General features: G+C 35.6%; 1 protein-coding gene and 1 long non-coding RNA gene across 4 annotated transcripts in view; both read right to left on the bottom strand.

Moving 5' to 3' along the window:
- The window catches only part of LOC137437083 (SLIT-ROBO Rho GTPase-activating protein 1), a 245,757-nt gene that overhangs the window by 43,901 nt on the left and 176,284 nt on the right, over positions 1-25,572 (bottom strand). The gene's annotated exons all lie outside the window — the stretch shown is intronic.
- Positions 13,886-16,205, bottom strand: LOC144894312 (uncharacterized). Of its 2 annotated transcripts, XR_013625004.1 has the most exons (4): positions 15,487-16,205; positions 15,271-15,399; positions 14,294-14,417; positions 13,886-14,073 (listed from the first exon to the last, which is right to left on the bottom strand). It is a non-coding gene; the product is annotated as an uncharacterized LOC144894312 (long non-coding RNA). The 2 variants fall into 2 exon arrangements; XR_013625003.1 differs by having other exon boundaries at positions 15,271-16,205.

Raw genomic sequence — 25,572 nt, forward strand, 5'->3', positions numbered from 1 at the left:
TAATATCATCTGGTGAATATAACCCACTCAAACAACGACCCTACAAATATTTGTTTATGCGTGGGAAATAATTTAATTCTCCTACAACTCTCTTCACCATCTAATATATTAACAAAAAATATGTTTGAGTTTGGTTCTTTATTAAGATATTTTAACTGAGCTAAGATAAAATGGTAAACCTCCCTCAATGTTCTTGCTTGAGCGCCTCCAGTGCCACATACCATTTTTAAATTAAAGTATATATTTTCCTGACAACCATCAAAGTTTTCCGTCCACTCAAAAATATTTCCATCTTTTTTACCCAATTCACCGGTATTTAAATTAATTCTCTTATTTGTTTTGTGAACTTTTTTACCAGTTGCCTTTTCAATTATACCTATTTGATATTTTTCACATTCATTATGTTTTCCATTTATATACCAAGGTTGATTACACCTCCACTCTTTAGTCTGGTTGATACTTGGTTCTATCATTTATATAATAGTAAAAAAGGCGGCGGTAGCCCGTTAAAATCCCCACCCCCCCCCCCCCCCCCCCTTTTTAACTTATCACTTATATATATCTTATCACTTATATATATCTTATCACTTATGTATATCTTATCACTTATATATATCTTATCACTTATATATATATCTTATCACTTATATACTTATATAACCATAAGGGAGACTATCAATTCCATTTTCTAAAATAAACCTCTTATCATCAAAAGCCCCCAATGCTTTCTTATTTATCTCTTCTGAATATAATTGATGTTTATAACTTCTTATTCCATTAATCTTTCTAAACTCTTCTTTCTTTGTTGTTAAACAGTTATAATAATCCTTAAAGTTTATTGTTTCTTTAATAACATTTTTCTTTACACCTTTTAACTTCTTATCAGTCTTTTCAACGTTATTCACAATGTATTTATAAGCATAAGCCTTTGACCTCAATCCCACAAATTCACTCATAACATTTCCTCCTAATTCATCCTTGAACTTTCCAATCACCTTTTTATTTTTAGAAGAGAACAACTCACTCTCTGGACTGTAATTACTCGTGTCATAGATATTAATGTCTCTTTTCATGTCTGAATAAACATCGTTGGTATTAATTTTCAAAATAAAACTATCTGTATCCATATAAAGTAGATTAACATCATTTTGATATTTCTTCCTCAAGTTATTATAAAAGTAATCATACATTAATGACTTTGATAAATCAAGAATTGTTGTTCCAATATAAATAGGTTTGTTCATTTCAATACTCTCTTTAATCAAATGGATCGCACAAAAGTTCTCAGTAAAGACCTCAGCTCGAGTAAAACTCGGTCTATTAATTAATTTTGATGCTTGTTCCCAAGATGTTGATAGTCTGATATTTTGTCTTTTCCTCACATTCTCCATAGTCTTACCAAAGACCGCATTATTCATCAATTTATAAAAGTCTTTCTCAAAATCTGTTTTTGACTCTGTTCTTCTTTGTGTATTAAAATCAATGTACCCCTTTAACCAATGACTTTGATTGAACTTTAGAACCCTATGGATCTTCTCTACTCTTAGACCTTTTGATAAATATTGTCGCAAATTTCTTTGGTGTAGAACATAATTTTTCTTGTTATATAATGTAGTAAGTAATTTTTCTGTTGATTCACCTATATCAAACGATCGTTGATAATCACTCAACCATTCTTTCTTTGGACTTGCTTTCTCACAAGCAAATGGGAGATCTTTGTGTAGGTTATGGAGTTCCTCTGGATATTTTAAATCAATTTCAAAATAATAACCAACTTTTTCTTCATCCAATTCTTTTTGTGTAGAGATACATACATCTTGTAAAACGTTTTTGTAGTCTTTTTCCTTTACCCATCTAAGTTTTCCATAAGGAAGAGCCTGAGACATTGCCCAGCCATACAGGTTGTTCGCGTCATAGTACATCAAGTAAGAACTCTCTTTCGTTGGATCATAATTTGGAAGATATTTGTTATTTGCTTTTGCGTATCTACTCGAGCAGACTTGTGAAATTCCACCTCTTTTTGCCTTTTCAATCATCAAAAGCATATCAACATCGGTTATCAAATCCAAATCTTGTTTTGTCATTTTCAACATCGCACTCCAGGCCAATCCAGGTGCTGTGTAGTAGTGAGCAGGATCCAATCCATATCCAGTGCGACAAACAGATCTAAAGGCTTCAAATACATCGGCCAATAAAAGCACATCAGTTTTGAGATACAAATCGTGATACTCGCCAAGATTCTTGATGTTATATTTTTCCCAAACATTTTGTGCGTGTACATAATCTTTATCAGATATATGACTATTATTTAATTTGTTATAGAAATTTTCTTTTGAAGGAAGTTGTGTTTCATTGAATCTCTCAAATGAGTCCATATAGTCATAGGGGTAAATTCCCTTTTGTGTTAGAAAATCTTTATCTAAAAAATACTCTGAAAGACATGGAAACTCTTTTAGATTTTGAACCAAGTTAACCAATGGACTTGCCATGAATTTAAATGTATCAAGAAATCTGATATGAGTAATAGGAGATGTGTGAATTGTTTTTGTGAATGAAATGTATTTCTGATCCGTGTTTGGAATTGCTGAGATACTTCCAGAAGTCTTTGAGAGTTCCTTGATAAATAGATGTGTATCATAATGAGCGTTGTTATGAAGAAAGACAGGAATGAAAGAGGGGAGTTGATAATTAATATTACAACTTTGATGAGCCGGACCTCTATATTTACCAGTGAGATGACAATGGTCTCTAACCTTTAGACCTTTACCAATTTTCTCCTCACAAATATGACAGACATTGTTTTTTATAAATTCCCTTTTTTCTTTACTTGTTAAGGACATTGGTTTATTGGTTTCTCTCATTATCTTGGTTAATCCAACACAGTCTTTTTCTAGTCGTTTCACAAACTCCTCTGGGGTATTTGAGCCTCTATACATCTCTAACTTGTTATATTTATCACCAACGGATGATTTGATATAATAACAAAAACCACAAGGAGTATGTTTTTGATATTTATTTGTGTATGATTCTTTTGGATCTTGAGAAGCAGTATCAATTTTTTCTAAAATACTTTCAAAATCAGCATATATAACAAATGGATGTTTGATCTTTTTATTTTCATCTTTGAATGTGATCTTTGAGCCTTCTTTAGGCATATTGATTACCGTTGATTTATGTTCGCCACAATAATTTGAATGTTTATCTAATCTTTCTTGTGAATTGAAGAAGTTAAGACAACGCAAACAAATATATATTTTATTTGTTCTCTTACAGACTTGTGGTTTTATTAATTTAGCAATATCTTTGATGTATGTATAATGTGAATTTTCGTCTGAATTAAAATATAGAAGATTAATATGAGTTTGTTTACAATTGTCAGAAAGCTTTAAAACCTGAATGTTGTTTGTTTCTGTTAGACCATAAACATTAACTGATAAATTATTCATCTTTTCAAATTTAGGAATATCATTTAAAGTCATCGGAAACTTTAGATCTTTCGTATTTAATGTATTCTCATATTTTTTATAATGAGATACTCTTTCATCATGAAAATGTGGAGGATGTAAGTGTGCTAAAATAGACCAGAGAAAACATTTATTGTCTTTATTTTTGATATTGATAACTGCTTTTCTATTTTTGATAACACTGGGTAAATCAATGTAAGAAGAAGCTTTTAGAGGATCTGATTTAAGAATATGAATGTCTATGTAAATAATTTTTCCTATATTGAATCCACTTCCTACGATTGAATTATCCACATCTTGCTCTTGTTTAATAAGTTCATCATAGACTCCTGATGTTTTAAAATCTTGATATGAAGATATAAAGTGTGGCTCAGTTCTCATGTATGGTGCATCTATAACTCCTTCATCCTTTGTCATTTCTAATTTTACTCCCATATAAAATTTAAGTGGTTTCATTTCCTTTAGTGTTTTTTCAATCAACGTTTGAACAGCAGGTTTAACTATTTCTACAGCATCAACTATAGACTCTGGTTCAGGAGGTTTGAAGTTAAAGACTCTTATTTTAATATGTCCTTTGAATGCTCCATCAGAGTTTTTAGTTGTGATAAAATTTGATAAATGTAGATTTGTTTTAAGATGTATTTTGAAGCCTTTCTTGAGGATATTTTTATTACATGTAGAACAGTGTTTTGTTTCAGGTGGAAGAGGGGAAAGTTTGTTTAAAATGTTGTATGTATGTTTTGCGGTGAGAATATGTTGTTTATAATATTTTACTTCCTTCTCGCAAGTATCACAATAAACCATATTTATAGCGTGAGAAAACGTGGTGTTTTATATATATCACTGTGCTTAAAATAAAACACTTTTGAGCTTTACAGCTCCGTTTTATATATATCGCTGTGCTTAAACTAAAACACTTTTTCACTCAGAATCATCTAAGTCATAACTATCACATGAATACTCAGAATCATACTCAGAGTCATCAATAAAGCTACTCTCATAACTATCATTTGAGCACAAACTATTAGTATCATAACTATCATCACCATCGTCCAAGTTCAATGAAATACTATCATCACTATCGTCCGAGTTCAATGAAATAGTAAAATCTTCACTGCTGTATTGACTCATATTTAATTAGCAAGAAAAATATTCCCATCAATATCTATATACTTTCTTTCATTAACAGATTCAATCTCTACAATTTTTATATCAAAAGTTATCTTTAAATAATCTCTAACTATCATAGAACGAAATGACATTTCACCAGAAATATTAACATCATTCATTTTACTTAGATCTACACCCTTTGGATTATTAAAGAAAATACAAATGTCTCCTCTAGAATTATTAATGGTCTTATCATTCTTTTTCAAAGTATCGTGGTCAATCACTTTTTCAAGCTTTGAATAAATTGCCAGGAGTAGAGGAGAAACTTTTGTTAGATTTACTTTAATGGATGTCTTTCCAGGTATAGTTAGAGCTCTTCCTTTAAATGAAATAGAGGGGCTCATGTTATTTTCCATAACTGGTTTTACCCAAAAATTTCCATATTTATCTTTGTTCAATTTAACATCTTTGACATATTTTTCTATATCTTCCACCGAAGTAGAGATTGATTGAAATTTGTCTTTTGTGCTTTGAAACATTGTATTTATTAATGAATAAACTTGCGTTTAGTTTAAGTAAAAATTTACCACATAAATATGATAAGTTCTGAAGGATATTTAGAATTTCCAGACTCTCCATATGATAAATTAGAGAATTGTCCGGCTTGTGATAGAGTGGGGCTTAATGATGAGGATTCATATAAACAATGTTTATTCTGTGATTATATTCTAATTAATGATAATAAGAAATATAAAAAAACATATAACTCTTTTAAATTAGAACCAAAAATGAATTACTTTACAAGATTAATAAGAGAGATGAATGTTAAGCATTATGGTGATAATACACCATTTCTTACAAGGAAAGAGACTCCTTGTATTGAGGAAATGTATAAGGGTTTAATGATATTTATTATTCAAAATAATTTTAATGGAAATGTTAATACAAGATACTACATAAATAAAATAATGAATTATTTTGAAATTAAACCCGAACTCAGGATAAAATATAGAGTTTCTAAAATAGCTCAAAAAAAGTTGGATGACTTGTTTTCCAAATATATAAATGAATGATTTTTTACCCGTTTGGGAAAATAAGATAAAATTTAATAACCATAAAAACATTCCAAATTCATTGAGATGTCTAATAGTTGGTTCAAGCGGATGTGGAAAAACCTGTTTACTTTTAAAGATGCTCCTTGGTTCTAATTTTTTAGATTATGATAATTTAATAATTTTTACAAAGTCAAGTTTTCAACCCGAGTATCAACTACTCTCACAGGGTTTTAATGCAGGTCTTAAAAAGGAAGACATTATCGGTTTATTTAAACTTCAAAACAAACTGAATGATTATAATATTGAAGATATAATACAATTATTTTGTGATACACAGAAATCAAAATCGAAACCCATAACTTGTATTCTCAGTGATAATACGGATGATATACCTTCACCTCAAGATTTAGATAAATCAAAAAAGAACCTCGTCATCTTTGATGATTGTGTTAATGAGAGAAACCAAACAGTAATGGATAGCTACTATACAAGAGGGAGACATTCTTCTTGTAATTGTATATATCTTAGTCAATCATATTTTCAACTCCCTCGACGCTCAATAAGAAACAATGCCAATACTTTTATTTTATTTAAGTTAAATTCAATAGATGTAAATAATTTTTGGAGAGATAATTGCTCTACGTTATGTAGTAAAAAAGAATTTGAAAATTATATGAAACACACGATTGGAAAATATAAATATATTGTTGTGAAACAAGATGAGATACTACATGATATTTTTCAATAAATAAATACAGAAAATGAATACCGAAGAAAGAGAAAGAAAGTTTAAGGAACATCAACAATTAGTTTCAAAAGTTGTTAAACAACAGGAAGAGATAAAGAAGAAACGGAGACAGAAACTAACTGGTGAAGAAGCCTTTGAAAGAAAACAAGAGAAATTCTTTAAACCACTTTTGAAAGCTCAACACTCACCTACAGTTCCCACGGTAGAATTTACTCCGAAAAAACTTCAAATGCTCAAAGATTTTAGTCAGATAACAAAACAAGAACTTGGTGAATTAGAATATGATGACGAGGGATTATTTCGGAAACTTGAGCAGGTAAATCAACCCCCTAATTATGTTGTGGAAGCTCTTCAAAACAATGAATATTCGGCGGGTTCAAAAACCAGAGCAGGTCTCATTCCAACAGAAGAACCAGCAGTGTTTCATCTTGTGGAAGAAAAGGTATTGATATTTAATGATGAATTGATGTTCTTGAGTTCTACTCAACCAAATGTTAAATTAACTCCAAGATTAATGTTTCTTCTAACAAACCCCGGATTCAGCGGTTCAAAATATTTTGAGGAACCACTTGATATGGAAAGAGAGGAAGATAGGGTATATATTGAGTTGTTAAATGCACTTGATTATGGAGTTTCTGTTGCTGGTAAAAGTAAGAAGAATGAGAAGGAGAAACATATTATTGATGCTTTAAGTAAACTTGGTTCAGGTGTTAGTTTTCTTCCAAATGACCCATCACAATTAGTTAATAGGCTATTATTGTTGTTAGGTAGTAAGAAGGCTGGAAACAACAATTGTTTTAATGAATCCTCAGCCATTTTAGATCAGTTGATGAACATGAAAATAATTAATAAATGTCAATACAAAGATATTTTATTAGATATTAAATAAGATGAGAAGCACAATTCTTAGTTTTAATTTCACAACGAGCGATTACACAGCTTCATTCCCTTACCCACTACAACTTGACCCCCTTACCTCATATGAGGCATCTTTGTTGTCAATGGAAACTTACAATACCCTTTTTAATATCACAGAGAAAAACAACAAGTTTAGTTATAATCCAGGAAGTGGATATAAAACTATAACCGTTTCACCTGGAGCTTACGAGATTTCTCAAATATCTTCAGAAGTCTCTCGCCTTATGAAAGAAAAAGGTGATGAACCAAAAAATATTGTAATAGATATTCAAAAACACACTTCAAAATCAACTATTAAACTTAAAAATAATTATAAAGTTGATTTCACGATTGAAAATTCGTTTAGAGAGCTATTGGGTTTCTCTTCAAAAAAGATTGAAAATAACGGGACGTTTTACAGTGATAATGTTATCCAAATATCCTCCGGTATAAATTCAGTATTAATTCATTGTGATTTGATTGACGGTGCTTATAACGATGGAATAAGAACAAATACAATATTTTCATTCAGTGCATACTCAACCCCGATTGGTTATAAATTTAATATGGAACCAAAAAATCTTGTCTATTTACCTGTGTCAGGAAAAACCATATACAGAGTAAATTTTAGGATAACCGACCAAGATAATCGTATGATATCCTTTAATGATGAAATTATATCCATCAGAATTCACCTACGTGAAGTTTTTCAATAAATAAATAATGGTTATTGTGAGAAAACACGAGTTGGGAAAATATAAAATAATTACAGGGGAGGGCATGTTCCTTTCACCAGACTATACAAGGTATGTGGGTAGAGGATACTATAAACCTAAGAGACAACGGGGTGTGGGACATCAATTTAGAAATAAAGGAGATGGGATAATTGATACTCTAATGGGTATTGGTTCAACCATCCTTAAACATAAAGACCTAATTGGTTCAACTGCTTCTGCCGTGGGCTCCGTTGCGGGTGCTATAAAGAGTATAAAAGATGCTCAAAAGGAGTCTCATAAATTACAAGCAATCAAAGAAATTAAAAAAGGTAAAACTCAACTATCTTCACAAGAACGACAAAAAATCATTAAAATACTTGGGTCAGGGTTTCAACGATTTTAATACTATATAAATACAAGTATGGAAGCGATTGATAGTATCTATGATTTGGATGATACGATTATCATTTCAAACTCTACTAAAAAGGAAGACTATTTTAAGGTAAATGCTATTACAGGAACAGACTGGAATTCAAACGGAACAAAAAGTTTTGAAATAAATAATCAACAAACTTACTTGAATCTAGCTGATAGTTTCTTGCTGTGTAAATTTAAATTCACTAAGGCTGCGAATAATACTAATGCTACACTCGTAAATGATTTCTTCTGGAAAATGTTTGACAGTGTCCGCCTGTATATTGGAACACAAGAGGTTGAAGCGGTTGATTATGTCTCTGCTACATCTGAAATGATGAAATTTACACTATATTCGTTTAGTGATAGAATGGGTAAGGGAGCTGTTGAAGGTTTTATTCCTGATATGTCAACGGGTACAAACGCAGACCCTGGTTATAGTCAAAGGAAGTCAATGTATAATGATGACGCAAAAGCTGAGAATAGTTTTACCGTAGCAGTACCTCTGAAAGGTATATTTGGATTTTGTGATTATGATAAAGTTTTGTATGGGCTTAAAATTAGATTTCAACTACAAAGGAATGATAATGTAAATAGATTGCTTTTTGGGGTTGAAAATGCTTTTGGAGAAAATAATAAATTTGTTATTAATGATTTGTGTTGGTATATCAGTGAATATACTCCTAATCTTAAAACGGAAGAGATGTTAAATAGAAGACTTAACTCAAAGAAACCGCTAAATGTATCATACCTTAAAAGAAGATGTCAACACGTTAAACTGGAACACACTACCTACACTTGGAATTTGGGTGTTCTTCAAGGAAAGCCACGATACCTCTGGCTCATTTTTAAAAAACCAGATGGAGAGGACGGTACTAATAAGAATAATGCGCTGAGTGATAATGCTAAGGTGAAACAACTTCGGGTTTCTCTTGATGGCACATTTTATCCGCGAGATAGATTGGAAATTGATTGGGAAAAAAATGATTATGCGGAAGCCTACAAGTCCTACCAAAAGGTGTGTGAAAGTAATGGTAATAATGATCCTATTTTGGATATGGTTGCATTTAAAGGTTTATATACAATCTACGCAATTGACCTGAGTTCTCAAAAGGAAACTATAAAGTCTAATCGAGTGGATACTTCTCTATACATTGAAAGAGGGGAGAATGAAGAAGTTGATGCTTATTGTTTGCTTTTGGAGGAAACAGAATTACAGATTAATACAGATAATGGTGTTATGATTAATATCACATAGGTTTTTTCTCATAAATAAATGGTAGGGGTATATGTTAATCAAATCAATCTTAATAAATTAACATCTTGTATTCAAAATCAAAAGCCTTGTATTATTAATGTTAATACAATTCAAAGAAAAGGAGCTGTAAGAATTGATGTTTTACTCACACACACACAAGTAAAAACACTAAATGATGTTGGATCACTTAAAATTAAAATGACGAAACCTATGTTAAAGAAATATTCAATAGACGAGTCAAGAGGAGGATTTCTCCCGTTTCTAATTCCTTTATTTGCTGGTTTAAGTGCGGCGGGAGCATTGACTGGTGGTATTTCAGCAGCGGTAAAAACTGCTAACGAAAGGAAGGCACAACTAAAAGCTCAAAAAGAATTGGAAAGACATAACAAGGAGTTGGAGAAACAAATTAGTGGAAGTGGTGTAATTGTAGATTTTGCTCAAAAACTTGAAAGTCTACCTGATAAAGCTAGATTGTTGGTTGGAGATATGCTTTCCTCTATCGCTCAAGCGGGTGTTAAACTAACTAAACGGGGTAATGGATTGTATCTTTCTCATAAATAAATGGATAAATGGTTTAAACAATTTGGAAAGAATACAACGTCAAATATAGAACTAGCTAAGTATTGTAAAACACTAAAAATTGATAATGTGGTTATTTGTATGAGAGATGAATTAATACATATAAATAAGAATACAAAGAATATTATTATGAATTTAGACACACAGAATGGTTCTCATTGGGTTTGTATTCATAATAGTCAGGATAAATATTATTTTGATAGTTATGGTATGCCACCACCTGTTGAAGTAATACAATTCTTACAGAATGGTGTTTATCAAACATTCCAAGTTCAAGAAATTAATTCTAAATGTTGTGGCCAATTATGTTTATATGTATTATTTCAACTCAACAATAATGAAAATTTTTATGATATCATTTTTTATCTAATATAAATGACCTATGTTGGAAAAGATGGTTCTATCTTTGGAAAATCCTCTCAGGATATTGATTTATCAAATTATTATACAAAGGCACAGGCTGAACGACAAAAATATAGTGTAAGTAAAAATATTAATATGAAGAATACTTATAAATTAATCAATTATCCAAACCCTACAGATGCGAATGACTTAATTAGATTAAGTGATTTATCACAATATATATTTTTAAAGAAAACAGCACGTTTTGTGAAAGAAGTAAAATTTACAACCACAACACCTGGTTATACTGACCATACACCTTTCCTCATTGAATTTAACTACCTGCTTACAATTGAATTTTATAAAGAAGGACATTTAGTTAATATGCGAATTAATAAATGGGGGTATGATATGCCTGATTTAGGGTATAATTGGTCTTTTTCAATAAACATAGAAGACCTACATGATTTAAATCAGTCTCGTAAAGAAGAATATTATCCACTTGGTGAGGATAAGGATTTATGTGGAAGTACAATTAGTAAACAACAAATACGTGATTTTAAGAAAATAAAAATATATGATAGTATAGCGATGGTTCGCATGACAAAGAAGGAAGGTAATGAGATAAGGATAGAAAGCCGAGGAATACAAACCGATTTGGTAGTGGGAAGATGGGGTGGTATTACCTGTCATAATATTAATCTCACATATATTTCTGATACATAAATGGCAGGAAGAAGACTACAAGAGAATTATAATTTTTGTATTCAAGGATACCTACAAGAAAAGGGTGCTCGGTATTACATACCTTATGATTTGGAGCATATACATGGGAATTTTGTCATAAAAAACTGGCCTTATACTGATATTGTTAAACCCACAAATAGAGACTTGTTTAAAATATTAAATAAAAATGAACTTCTCAAAGTTATGAAATATAAAACTCTTTTAGAAATCGTCAACAAATCTTATTGGTATCCTATTATGAGAAAAATAATTATAGATACAAGAATATCTCAAAATCCAGATGAGTATATGTATAATATTCTTTGGGGTTCAAACTCAAGGGTAGCAAGGGATGAGGAAGGAGTTGAAGAAGAGAAGGAGGAAAGAGAGAAAAAGGAGAAGGAGGAAAGGGAGAGGGAGGAGAAGGAGGAGAGGGAGAAAAAGGAGGAGGAGAGGGAGAAAAAGGAGGAGGAGAGGGAGAAAAAGGAGAAGGAGGAGAGGGAGGAAAGGGAGCAAAGAGAGAGGGAGGAAAAATATAAAAAGATGGAAATCAGTGAGATTTATAAAAGATTTAAGGTATTACTGCAAATAAATCAAACTCAACGCACTGAGGAGGAAAATAAAGAAATTCAAATTCTCAGGAAAATATTATTTGAAAGAATGGAAACAACCTTTACTACAATTTCAGGGAGGAGGTTTAAACGAGAAAGTGGTGATGAAGAAGAAGAAGGAAAAGATTATGTGATTGATGATGTTGGTGCCATTGACTTTAGTTAGTTTTTATTTGTAAATAAATGGAGGAGAGAGTGAAGGCATTCCTTAGGATTCTTTATGTTTTAAAAATAAAGATTGAAATGTATATGTTGAAAACCAAAAAGGTTTTGATACTCTGTCGGAATTTTTCTGATAAATAAATATGAGTTATTGTCTCAAATGTAAAAAGAAAACTAAATCTAAAAATATCTCTTATGTTAAAGCTAAAAATAATAGAGTTTATCAAAAAGGAATATGTCAAGTATGTGGCTCTAAAAAGTGCCAATTCATCTCTCCTAAAAGAGGAGGAGACATACAAAAGTTTATGTCAGGAAGTAAATTTACAACAACTGGAATTCCAGGGGAATTACACCTTCCAGGGTATTCTTTCTGTGGTCCAGGAACAAACTTGGATAAAAGATTAGATGAGGCTGACAATCCTAAACCTTGGTCTAAACCTACAAATAGGGTTGACGAAGTGTGTATGAAGCATGATATTGCTTATGGGAAAACCACTACGTTGACTGAAAAACATAAAGCCGACAGCGAAATGTTGTATAATTTGTCTTTGATACAAAATCCAACGTTGAGAGAGAAAGTTGATAGGTTTATTGTGAGAAATTTGATAAATGCTAAATTGAAACTTGGTCTTGGTTATTCCTCAAAAAACTATTAGGCTCTAATGATGCCATCAAGACTGAGGAGCTTTTGGCTGAAGAATTACACAAACCTATAATCACAAAGTTTAAAAGAAGGAAGGTTTATTCTAAATACACTGACCACATATGGTCCGCTGATTTAATTGAATTGAATAATGACAGGGGATACAGGTATGCTTTAACCGTTATTGATTTGAGGAGTAGATTTGCCTGGGTTGTCCCTTTAAAAAATAAAAGGGGTGATACTTTAATGTTAGCCTTTAAGCTAATATTTGATCGGGATAAAAGGAAACCAAAGAAGTTATGGACTGATGAGGGAACAGAGTTCTATAACAAAATATTCATGAAATTTCTTAAGGGGAAGGGTATTAAATTATACAGCACCTTTAATGAAGGAAAGGCAGTTGTTATTGAGCGTTTTAATCGTACTTTAAAAGAGAAATTATATAAAAAATTCACACAACTCGGTTCTCAAAAATGGGTGTATTTAATTCAGGATATTGTAGATGATTACAACAATACAGTTCATTCATCAACAAAATCAAAACCATCAGAAACATTTACAAAATTAGAATATGAAAAGGAGATTAATTTGAGAAAGCCCAAGTTCAAAGTTGGTGATATTGTAAGGATATACAAATGGAAAAGCCATTTTGAGAAAGGTTATACACAAAAATGGACTCGTGAATTATTTAAAATCATTGATGTAATGGATACAGTCCCTTGGACCTACAAATTATATGATTTAAATCGAGAAGAAATCTTGGGTTCATTTTACTCGCAAGAATTACAAAAAACAAAGCTAATAATTCATTAAACAACATTTCTATTCACCCCACCCATATTAGCTAATTTAATTCGTGGTAATAATAAAAAAAAATTAAATAAATAAAAAATCATAAGCCACGCCCACACCGACCCCGCCCACACAGACCCCGCCCACACAGACCCCGCCCACACAGACCCCGCCCACACAGACCCCGCCCACACAGACCACACCCATCATCCCCCACCCTCCGTGCACCCCCACCCTTGACCCTTCACCCCCCTCATCCCACCCCCACCTTCCCCACACACACAAGGGGAGGGGAGGGGTGGGATGAGGGGGGTGAAGGGTCTTTGGCAGGGGTGCACCTCCCCGTTCCCTCCTTTATTCTCTTTTTGTAATTAAGAATTAAATAATTGTAAACAAAACAAATATATATAAATATTGAAAACATTAAAATCTTTATATTATTAAAACATTTTTCTTGAGGTATACATTCAACTTCTCCCCAGCATAAGTCATCAATTTCTTCCCAGCACAAGTCAAAGGTTGGTTCAGCAGATGTCTTCAGGTTTTGAATCTCTTTCTATTAAAGACAAGAGGGGAGAGATATTTATTTCATATTTATGTTCCATGTCAAAGCGTCTTGAAAAGCGCTATACAAAATAAATGTATTATTATTATTATTATTAATATAGGGTCGGATGCCCTTCCTGACACCAACCCTGAATCACCTCTTACGATGCGCAGGGATATGGTGTACCTATTATAAACGGTGAACCACACACACGTACACACATGCTTACCTCGAAAAAATCGAGCTTTGTGTTCAAGTGGTCGAGTTGAAAATTTAGGGTACCACATGTTGACGGGAAATAACCACTCTTTGGAAAATCAAAATCGTCCCACTCCAAGCTTTGGTCTTCAAGGCTGCAAACAAAATAAGGAGAAATTACTATGTTGAAGTAAGCTTGACAAAACATCACACACACGCACACACACATACACACACATACACACACATACACATTCACACATACACATACACACACACATTCACAGATACATACACACACACACATACACACACGAACGCACACACAAACACATACACACATTCACAGATACATACACACATTCACAGATACATACACACACACACATACACACACACACACACACACACACACATTCATATATACATACACACAAGAACACACACATACACATACACACACACATTCACAGATACATACACACACACACATACACACACGAACGCACACACAAACACATACACACATTCACAGATACATACACACACACACATACACACACACACACACACACACACACACATTCATAGATACATACACACAAGAACACACACATACACATACACACACACATTCACAGATACATACACACACACACATACACACACGAACGCACACACAAACACATACACACATTCACAGATACATACACACACACACATACACACACACACATACACACACGAACGCACACACAAACACATACACACATTCACAGATACATACACACACACACATACACACACACACACACACACACACACACATTCATATATACATACACACAAGAACACACACATACACATACACACACACATTCACAGATACATACACACACATACACACACGAACACACACAAACACATACACACACGAACACACACACACACACACACACACTAAGGCAGCGTCGTTTAACACAAATGTATTAATATTTAGTATCTTACCTTGCATATGAATCTTCCAAGAATGGTGAAACATACAGGTTGACCAAGTTCATTTCGTTTTGCAACTCTTGAGATTCTGCAGTATTTTCATTCCAACCAGTTTGAAGTTCTGCCAGGATATTCGCATTGCTGTAAAGATAAAGGAATATTAAGTCATTTGTTGTATAATTAATCCCATACAAAGCTTTAAACACTTTAATTTTAAATGAAACTTACCTTGGTGAGTATTCTTCTTCTTTATCAGAGTAAAGGATGGAGTAGTAAGACATGTCGATCCCCAATGATCAAAATTGAATTGAACACGTTCTTTTATAATGAACAAAATGTATTTTCTTGAAATGACGACATGCAGTCATTTCGGGGAAGCCCTGAGCGTGTGTGAATAACAGGAAATAAGACAATGAAATCTTTCTGGGAAGTTATCCAAGTCATTGAAACAACGTCATTTCTCAAAAGCGAAGAATTAATAAAAAAAGGTTTGATTTGTAGGGTCGTTGTTTGAGTGGGTTATATTCACCAGATGATATTAAGAGTAAAAGGTTAAAAGGTCCATAAGGTCAGAAGGATCACAGGTGTTTAAGTGGTCTAATGAATAAGGATAACATGTCAAAAGGTATGAAGGTTCGTAAAGAACAGGGTGAGAGAAATAGAGGTCTTTAGGGTCAATATGGAAGTGAATGGGTCAAAGATTAATCTGCCAGATGATATGTAGAAGAAGGATGATAGGTCTATAAGAGAAAACAAATATTTGTAGTGTTTGAGTGGTCTAATGAACAACATTAAGGATAGGTACTACAGACAAAAGGTTCATAAAGATGAGGGTGGGAGAAATAGAGGTGTTTATGATTTTTGAAAAAGACAAGGGGGTAAATGACATTAGATAGGGATTTCCCATGTTAAACGGAGGTGTCCCAGAAGCAACATTATTACACTACTTGTGAGGTATTTTTATTACGTGTTTTATGGCTGTGAGGTGTTTTTATTATGTGTTTTATGGCTGTGAGGTGTTTTTATTACGTGTTTTATGGCTGTGAGGTGTTTTTATTACGTGTTTTATGGCTGTGAGGTGTTTTTATTACGTGTTTTATGGCTGTGAGGAGTTTTTATTACGTGTTTTATGGCTGTGAGGTGTTTTTATTACGTGTTTTATGGCTGTGAGGGGTTTTTAATTTCGTGGTGGTGAGGTGTTTTTATTTCGTGTTTTATGGCTGTGAGGTGTTTTTATTACGTGTTTTATGGCTGTGAGGTGTTTTTATTACGTGTTTTATGGCTGTGAGGTGTTTTTATTACGTGTTTTATGGCTGTGAGGTGTTTTTATTAAGTGTTTTATGGCTGTGAGTTTTTATTACGTGTTTTATGGCTGTGAGGTGTTTTTATTACGTGTTTTATGGCTGTGAGGTGTTTTTATTACGTGTTTTATGGCTGTGAGGAGTTTTTATTACGTGTTTTATGGCTGTGAGGTGTTTTTAATTTCGTGGTGGTGAGGTGTTTTTATTTCGTGTTTTATGGCTGTGAGGTGTTTTTATTGCGTGTTTTATGGCTGTGAGGTGTTTTTATTATGTGTTTTATGGCTGTGAGGTGTTTTTATTACGTGTTTTATGGCTGTGAGGTGTTTTTATTACGTGTTTTATGGCTGTGAGGTGTTTTTATTAAGTGTTTTATGGCTGTGAGGAGTTTTTATTACGTGTTTTATGGCTGTGAGGTGTTTTTATTACGTGTTTTATGGCTGTGAGGTGTTTTTATTACGTGTTTTATGGCTGTGAGGTGTTTTTATTACGTGTTTTATGGCTGTGAGGTGTTTTTATTACGTGTTTTATGGCTGTGAGGTGTTTTTATTACGTGTTTTATGGCTGTGAGGTGTTTTTATTACGTGTTTTATGGCTGTGAGGTGTTTTTATTATGTTTTATGGCTGTGAGGTGTTTTTATTACGTGTTTTATGGCTGTGAGGTGTTTTTGTTATGTGTTTTATGGCTGTGAGGTGTTTTTATTACGTGTTTTATGGCTGTGAGGAGTTTTTATTACGTGTTTTATGGCTGTGAGGTGTTTTTATTACGTGTTTTATGGCTGTGAGGTGTTTTTATTACGTGTTTTATGGCTGTGAGGTGTTTTTATTACGTGTTTTATGGCTGTGAGGTGTTTTTATTACGTGTTTTATGGCTGTGAGGTGTTTTTATTACATGTTTTATGGCTGTGAGGTGTTTTTATTACGTGTTTTATGGCTGTGAGGTGTTTTTATTCCGTGTTTTATGGCTGTGAGGTGTTTTTATTACGTGTTTTATGGCTGTGAGGTGTTTTTATTACGTGTTTTATGGCTGTGAGGTGTTTTCATTCCGTGTTTTATGGCTGTGAGGTGTTTTTATTACGTGTTTTATGGCTGTGAGGTGTTTTTATTCCGTGTTTTATGGCTGTGAGGTGTTTTTATTACGTGTTTTATGGCTGTGAGGTGTTTTTATTACGTGTTTTATGGCTGTGAGGTGTTTTTATTACGTGTTTTATGGCTGTGAGGTGTTTTTATTCCGTGTTTTATGGCTGTGAGGTGTTTTTATTACGTGTTTTATGGCTGTGAGGTGTTTTTATTACGTGTTTTATGGCTGTGAGGTGTTTTTATTACGTGTTTTATGGCTGTGAGGTGTTTTTATTACGTGTTTTATGGCTGTGAGTTGTTTTTATTATGTGTTTGATGGCTGTGAGGTGTTTTTATTACGTGTTTTATGGCTGTGAGTTGTTTTTATTACGTGTTTTATGGCTGTGAGGTGTTTTTATTTCGTGTTTTATGGCTGTGAGGTGTTTTTATTCCGTGTTTTATGGCTGTGAGGTGTTTTCATTCCGTGTTTTATGGCTGTGAGGTGTTTTTATTATGTGTTTTATGGCTGTGAGGTGTTTTTATTTCGTGTTTTATGGCTGTGAGGTGTTTTTATTACGTGTTTTATGGCTGTGAGGTGTTTTTATTACGTGCTTGATGGCTGTGAGGTGTTTTTATTCCATGTTTTATGGCTGTGAGGTGTTTTTATTACGTGTTTTATGGCTGTGAGGTGTTTTTATTACGTGTTTGATGGCTTTGAGGTGTTTTTATTACGTGTTTTATGGCTGTGAGGTGTTTTCATTCCGTGTTTTATGGCTGTGAGGTGTTTTTATTACGTGTTTTATGGCTGTGAGGTGTTTTCATTCCGTGTTTTATGGCTGTGAGTTGTTTTTATTACGTGTTTTATGGCTGTGAGGTGTTTTCATTACGTGTTTTATGGCTGTGAGGTGTTTTTATTCCGTGTTTTATGGCTGTGAGGTGTTTTTATTACGTGTTTTATGGCTGTGAGGTGTTTTTAATTTCGTGGTGGTGAGGTATTTTTATTACGTGTTTTATGGCTGTGAGGTGTTTTTATTACGTGTTTGATGGCTGTGAGGTGTTTTTATTACGTGTTTGATGGCTGTGAGGTGTTTTAAATTACTTGGTGGTGAGGTGTTTGAATTACTTGGTGGTGAGGTGTTTTGAATTACGTGGTGGTGAGGTGTAATCGCCCCAAACTTCCAGTCTGCACCTACCCCTCCCCTATGTGTGTGCTGAGGGGTTCTTTCTTGAAAAAAAAACATTCAACCTGAATCTTCAACCTAAATTGCCAATAAAAATGTAATATCACAAACACAACAAATACATTTGTGCAAAGTAATTGTTTGTATTATGATTGGTGAAAATCATGACAACACAGCAACTCAGGTACAGTCATTATTCTCAGTTGAAATAAGCCCGTTCCTCAATATCGACGCTTGGTGAGGCAAGCGCAGCGAGCCGAGCCAAGCTAGTATATATATATATATATATATATAGAGAGAGAGAGAGAGAAAGAGAGAGAGAGAGAGAGAGAGAGAGAGTATATACAAGATGCAACAACATGCATTTTAAAAGGCCATTTTCCCTGCTAGAGCGGGGGTTAGCCTTGCGGTCCCCATGACAATCTTCTCCATTTTGCCCTATTTTCTGCATCTCTCCTTGTTAACCCCCTTGCCCGCATTTCTTCTTCCACCATCTTTCGCCAAGTCTTTCTCGGTCTTCCCCGTCTTCTACTTCCTTCTACATTCATTTCCATCACTCTTCTCAACCAGTCACTTTCATCCTTCCTCAACACATGACCAAACCATCTCAACCTGTTTCTCTTCACAACATCCAGCACAGGGTCTATTCCCATCATCTTTCGCAATTCATCATTTGTCTTCCTCTCTCTCAACGATACTCCACACATCCACCGAACCATTCACATTTCCACCCTTTCCAGCCTTCGTTCCTGCTCTACGTTCATTACCCATGTCTCACTCCCATAAATCATAACACTTCTCACACATGCAGCATACACCTTTCCCTTCAGCTTCAACGACACTCCCCTCTTCATCAGCACGCCACTCCGTTCCCGAAACTTCTTCCATGCACATCTCACTCCAGCAAAAGTTGCCGAGTCTGATCCATCTTCTCCATTCAGCATGTCTCCGAGGTAGCAAAATGTTTTCACACCTTCCAGCTTCACGCCGTCTCCAAGATCCAACTCAACATTTCCTCCATGTGCAGCTCCCTCTGTGCACACCTTACATTTGAATGTAGCTGCCACACTGGTTAATGACCCGCTCAGACCACTACATTTTTGATGAACCCACTCAGCGCACATTGTACATTGAATGGAGTTCACTCCGACACCCTTCCTGCCCACAGCACATGGCCACTTCCCAGTTCTTGCCACCTTACCACATGCTTTACCACTTGCCATCACCTTCGTCTTTCCGATATTCACCTTCAGACCTTTTGTCTCCATACATTCCTTCCACTTGTTCATCTTTTTCTTCAGTCCATCCATACTTTCCGCAATCAACACCAGATCAACTGCACACAACAACTCCCACGGTAAACCCTCCTTTACGTTCTGAGCCAGCACCTCCAACACAGCTACAAAGAGTAGTGGACTTAGTACCGACCCCTGATGCACTCCCACCTTCGACTCAAACTCACCACTGTTCCCGTCCTTCGTCCTTACAGCTGTGCGCACTCTTTTGTACATTGCCATCTCTACTCTGATCAACCATTCCTCCACTCCTAACTTCCTCAATGCCCATGTCAATACTTTGCGTGGAACCCGATCGAATGCTTTCTCCAGATCAACAAACCCAAGAAACAACTTCTTCCTCTTCTCCGTGTACTTCTCCTGCAACTGCCTCACAATGAAAAGCGCATCTGTCGTTCCTCTTCCTGGCATAAATGCAAACAGCATTTCGTCGATCTTCACTTTCTTCCTTATCCTCCTCTCCAACACCCTTTCCAATACCTTCATTCCATGCTCCAATAACTTTATCGCTCGATACGAGCCACAGTCCAGAGGGTCACCTTTCCCCTTGTATAGAGGGACGAGGGTACTCAGTTCCCAATCCACTGGAATGCGGCCTTCTTTCACCACCAGATTACAGATCTCTGTCGTTCTCTTCACACCGCAACTTCCTGCTGCCTTCAACATATCTCCCACAACTCCCGTCGGCTCTCCCGCTTTTCTACTCTTCATTGCTTTTATCGCTTCCTCAACTTCCTTCTCAGTTATCTTCTCTGCCGGTCCTAAAACTGGGTTACTCTCGATGTTGCCATCCCATTCATTCTCTGCATTCAACAGCATTTCCATATATCTCTTCCATCTTCCTTTAATTCCATCTGGGTCCACAACGATTTGTCCCACTTCATCCTTCAAGCAACTCATCCCCATCACATCACACTTCTCTTTCGCTATCTGCTTTGCAATCCTGAATACCGCTCTCTGACCCTCTTCTGAATCCAAACGTTCTCCGAACATTTTCCTACATGCCTCCTGCGCCTTTGCTACCTCTTTCTTTGCAGCCTTCTTGGCTGCCTTTTAACTTTCATGCTCTGCTTTTCTGCCCCCGTACCCTTCGCCTTCTGCCAGTCCTTGAACCTCTTCCTCTTCTCGTCAATCCTCTCTCCAACTTCATCATCCCACCACCATGTTTCCGAGTGCCTCGGTGGTCCTTTTGTCCATCCACATACCTCACCAACGGCTCCCAACAGACTATCTTTCATTGACATCCAACCACTTTCAAGCTCAACCACATCATCCTCTACCCTACTCAGCCTCTCTTTTAATGCCTCCTTTACTGTCAGTAACGATTTGTCCGCACTCCCACCTTCACCTCCCATACTGTCACCTCTTTCAACCTCCACACCTTCATTCTCGGTTGGTACTTCACCCGCCGTGCTCTCCTCTCACCTTTCACCCTTATGTCGCAGACAACCAAGTGGTGCTGTGAAACAGCCTCCTCCCCCGGGATCACCTTTGTGTCCCGGAGGTGCCCCCTATCTCGCCTACGCACCATCAGGTAGTCAACGGTTGTGGTCGACCCACCTGACGTGTATGTAACAAGCTTATTATCCTCTTTCTGGAACTGCGTATTACAAATCAACAAATCAGCTCCATCAGCAAACTCCAAAATCCTTTCATCTTCTCCATTTCTCACACCATATCCGTAACCCCCATGAGCTCCCTCAAAACCGTCTATACTCCTTCCCACATGTCCATTTAGGTCTCATCCTACCACAACAACTTCCTCATCTTTCACGTTTTCCATCAGCTTCTCTATCGCACACCAGAACTTGTCCTTCTCTTCATCGCTCCGACCAACCTGCAGAGCATATCCCGAGATGACGTTCACCAAGAGCTTTCCAATCATCATTTTCACCATCATCAACCTTTCACTCACTCGAGTCACACTCACCACACTGTCTACAAACTCCTCAGAAAACAGGACACCAACACCATTCACGCCCTCCGGGCACCCTTGCCACACAAACTTGTATTTCTGTCCCTGCCTACCCTTCACCATTCTCACACCACTTCCTTTCCATCTCGTCTCTTGCACACAACATATGTCCACTCTTCTTCTGACCAATACTTCCACCACTTCTCCTGATCTCCCTGTCATTGTCCCTACATCCATGTCCCAAACCTCAGAAACCGATGTCCACTTCGGGCATCAGACGTTTCGTCGTCATAAATGGAGCGATTCCCACCCTTGCTTCGATCGGGTTCCCCACCTTTAGTTTTGACGAGAGGGAGTGGGGTCGCCCACAGGGTACTTCGGGCTGTACCCTGCCCATATGTAGTTGTAATTGTCATGGTTCTCTTTTTGAGGCAATGTTTTTCTGGCCGGATGCCCTTCCTGATGCCAACCCTTTTAGTCACCTCTTCCGGCATGCAGGGATACGGTGTACCTATTCTAAACCGGGGTACACACCGGGAATATATATATATATATATATATATATATATATATATATATATATATATATATATATATATACACATATATATATATGTATATATACTATATTATAATAAAAAAAAGATATATATATATTTTTCATGCTTCAGGTATTTTTTTACGTTAAGAGCTTCGTGACTTTTGTCTTCAGCAGTATTTCCAGGGAAAGACTTGGATCGACGGAGGATGTCTCGGGTGCAGTTGGTTTTGGAGTCCAGATTTGATATGTGGTTGACCAGGAAAGGTCATGGTTGATGATGAGGCCTCGAGGTTCAAGAGACTGAACCTCTTCCAGTGGATGACCAAGGAGATCGATAGGTGGTTTCTTTTGACGATCCTTCCCGCGATGATAAGATGAGACTGTGGGATTTTCCAGGATTGAAAGACATGTTCCATTTGTCAGAATAGTCATTATCAGACCACAAGCATGCCAATAGAAATTTGTCAGCCTCTCGAGTGACGATTAGGAATGCTTGGACCATCATATAGATTACTTGGTACTTCACAAAAAAAAGGTTCCGAAAGAGGCCTAAACTTAGCTGATTCGTATTCGAAGCTATTCAGTCTACATTGTCACTGCTTTAGCATGGTTCCGCCCGAGGCATTCCGTTTGTTGACCAAAGCCCAATCTGCAGGGGCAACGTAACATGCTGGCCGGCTCTCGAAGGCACAATTCCTGTGAGGAGTTTTCGTGCCAGAGTGCATAGCCAATGCATGCCTGGAATGGCAGGCTTAGCACAATGCCTTATGTTGAGGTTTCGAAGGTCCGTCTCCCCCTCCCCTTCCCCCTAACCCCCACGCAACCCCTACCAGCCCCTCGGTAATGAATGCAGTGCAGTTAGTTCAAGTAGTATGCCCAGCAGCAGCATATGTCAGAATATCCAAATGGATGCACTCTCATGTGGGCATCCCTTTTTAACTCCACTGTTACACAGGCAGAAATGGAGGGTGAGGGGGGGGGGGGGGGGGTAGATTTCAATTTGTAAAAGTAAAAACAATTTTCCTTTAAAACAGTGGTCTCAAAATGAGAAATGCCTCTCCTTTGGCGATGATACGCGCTCCGTTTAAAACATGTCATGCAGTATTTTTCTGCCAGAGACTCAATACAATTTCAGGAATAACTGCTACTGATTAAGCATGAACAAAAACATGTTAAAATAAAACAGCTGTCGGTAACTTTTTTCTGTCCTGCTTTAAAAACAACAATTAAGCCTAACATGTGTGGGTTCAATCCCTGACCACACCATAACTGCCATGCTGGTCCTTCACAGGGAGGACTTTGCAAAAATGAGTACCTATGTCGACCTATGGAAAGCATAATCCAGTGAGCATTATGGATCTCAAGGAAGCCTTCAAAAAAGTCATCGTCATCATTCGGATGCCACATGTGGCTGTCGATGGGAATCTGTTCGTGCAGGGGCACGGCGACGATGCGGGATTTATATATATACATATATATATATATATATATATATACATATATATATATATATATATACATATATATATATATATATATACATATATATATATATATATATACATATATATATATATATATATACATATATATATATATATATATACATATATATATATATACATATATATATATATATATATATATACATATATATATATATACATATATATATATATATATATATATATATATATATATATATATATATATATATATATATATATATATATATATATATATATATATATATATATATATATATACATATATCCACAAAAAAAATATATATATATGTATACAAAAAAAAATATATATATATATATATATACAAAAAAATATATATATATACAAAAAAATATATATATATATATATATCCACAAAAAAAAAAAAAAATATATATACAAAAAAAAAATATATATATATATATATATATATCCACAAAAAAAAAAAATATATATATATATACAAAAAAAATAAAATAAATATATATATATATATACAAAAATATATATATATATACAAAAAAATTATATATATATTGTTGCGGATATGAGGACTGTATTTTTTTTGATTGTGTGTATTATTATTATTGTTTATTCTGCGCCTCCTGCCTCCGGAGCTGTGTAAAGGTCAAAGGGCGTCCCATAATTAGTCCATAAAGCATCCACACAACAGCTAATCATAGAATACCCCTGTTCGATAGCTTATATCTTATTATGTGTTTTAGGGTAAGGCTGTGTCTCCCATTAATTGAAATACTCCATTGCATCAGTGAAAGAGATAGATTCCCTTCATTCCCACTCCCAAAACTTCCATTCCCCCTTTTCGTCAATTGCCAACTGCATTTTGGGCGGTTTTCTCTTCATCCACCATTGGCCACGAGGCAGGGTTGGGGAAGAAAGGCGGGTCTCCACCTCGTCATAGAGGGGAGGAGTGAGTCAGCCCCACTCAACCAACCACGAACAAGGGGTTGGACTTGGAGAGGGTGTGGAGAGAAACATCGAGGAGGTTCGCGAAGGTTGAGGGGTGGGGCCTATATAACCCGCAGGCAGGGCGTTCCCAAGGCAGAAGAGAGATGAACCATTACAGAGAGACGAGAGGGAGTCCAAGGAGTTGAGTCCGAGAGAAGTCCAGAGTTGCGCTGCAGATCGAGCCACCGAAACTGCACTTACTACAGCTCGAGCCACCGCAACTGCATTTATTGCAGCTGGAGCCACTGAAACTGCAGCCACAGCAGTGTGAGGCCTGGACGGCAGTTTGGAGCAGGGCCGCGGAGGAGCGGCGGCTGCCCAACGAGTCAATCGTGCTGAAGGACCAGTGGACCTCCCTATCCCGCCAGCCATCCATCTCCCGCCAGTCCTATCATCATTCCCCGAGTGAGTCTGTCCTTGTTTGTTCTGTCCCTGGGTTAATTAAGACTGTAGGTAAGCTAGCGTTGCACTGTGTATCTAATCTCGTCTGTAAATAAACGTGACTGCTTTCTTCTTGATTATATGTGTAAATAATAAATCCAATTACTCT

Source organism: Myxine glutinosa, chromosome 11 (genome assembly GCF_964187855.1).
Source record: "Myxine glutinosa chromosome 11, kmMyxGlut1.1, whole genome shotgun sequence".
NCBI classification, from domain to species: domain Eukaryota; kingdom Metazoa; phylum Chordata; class Myxini; order Myxiniformes; family Myxinidae; genus Myxine; species Myxine glutinosa.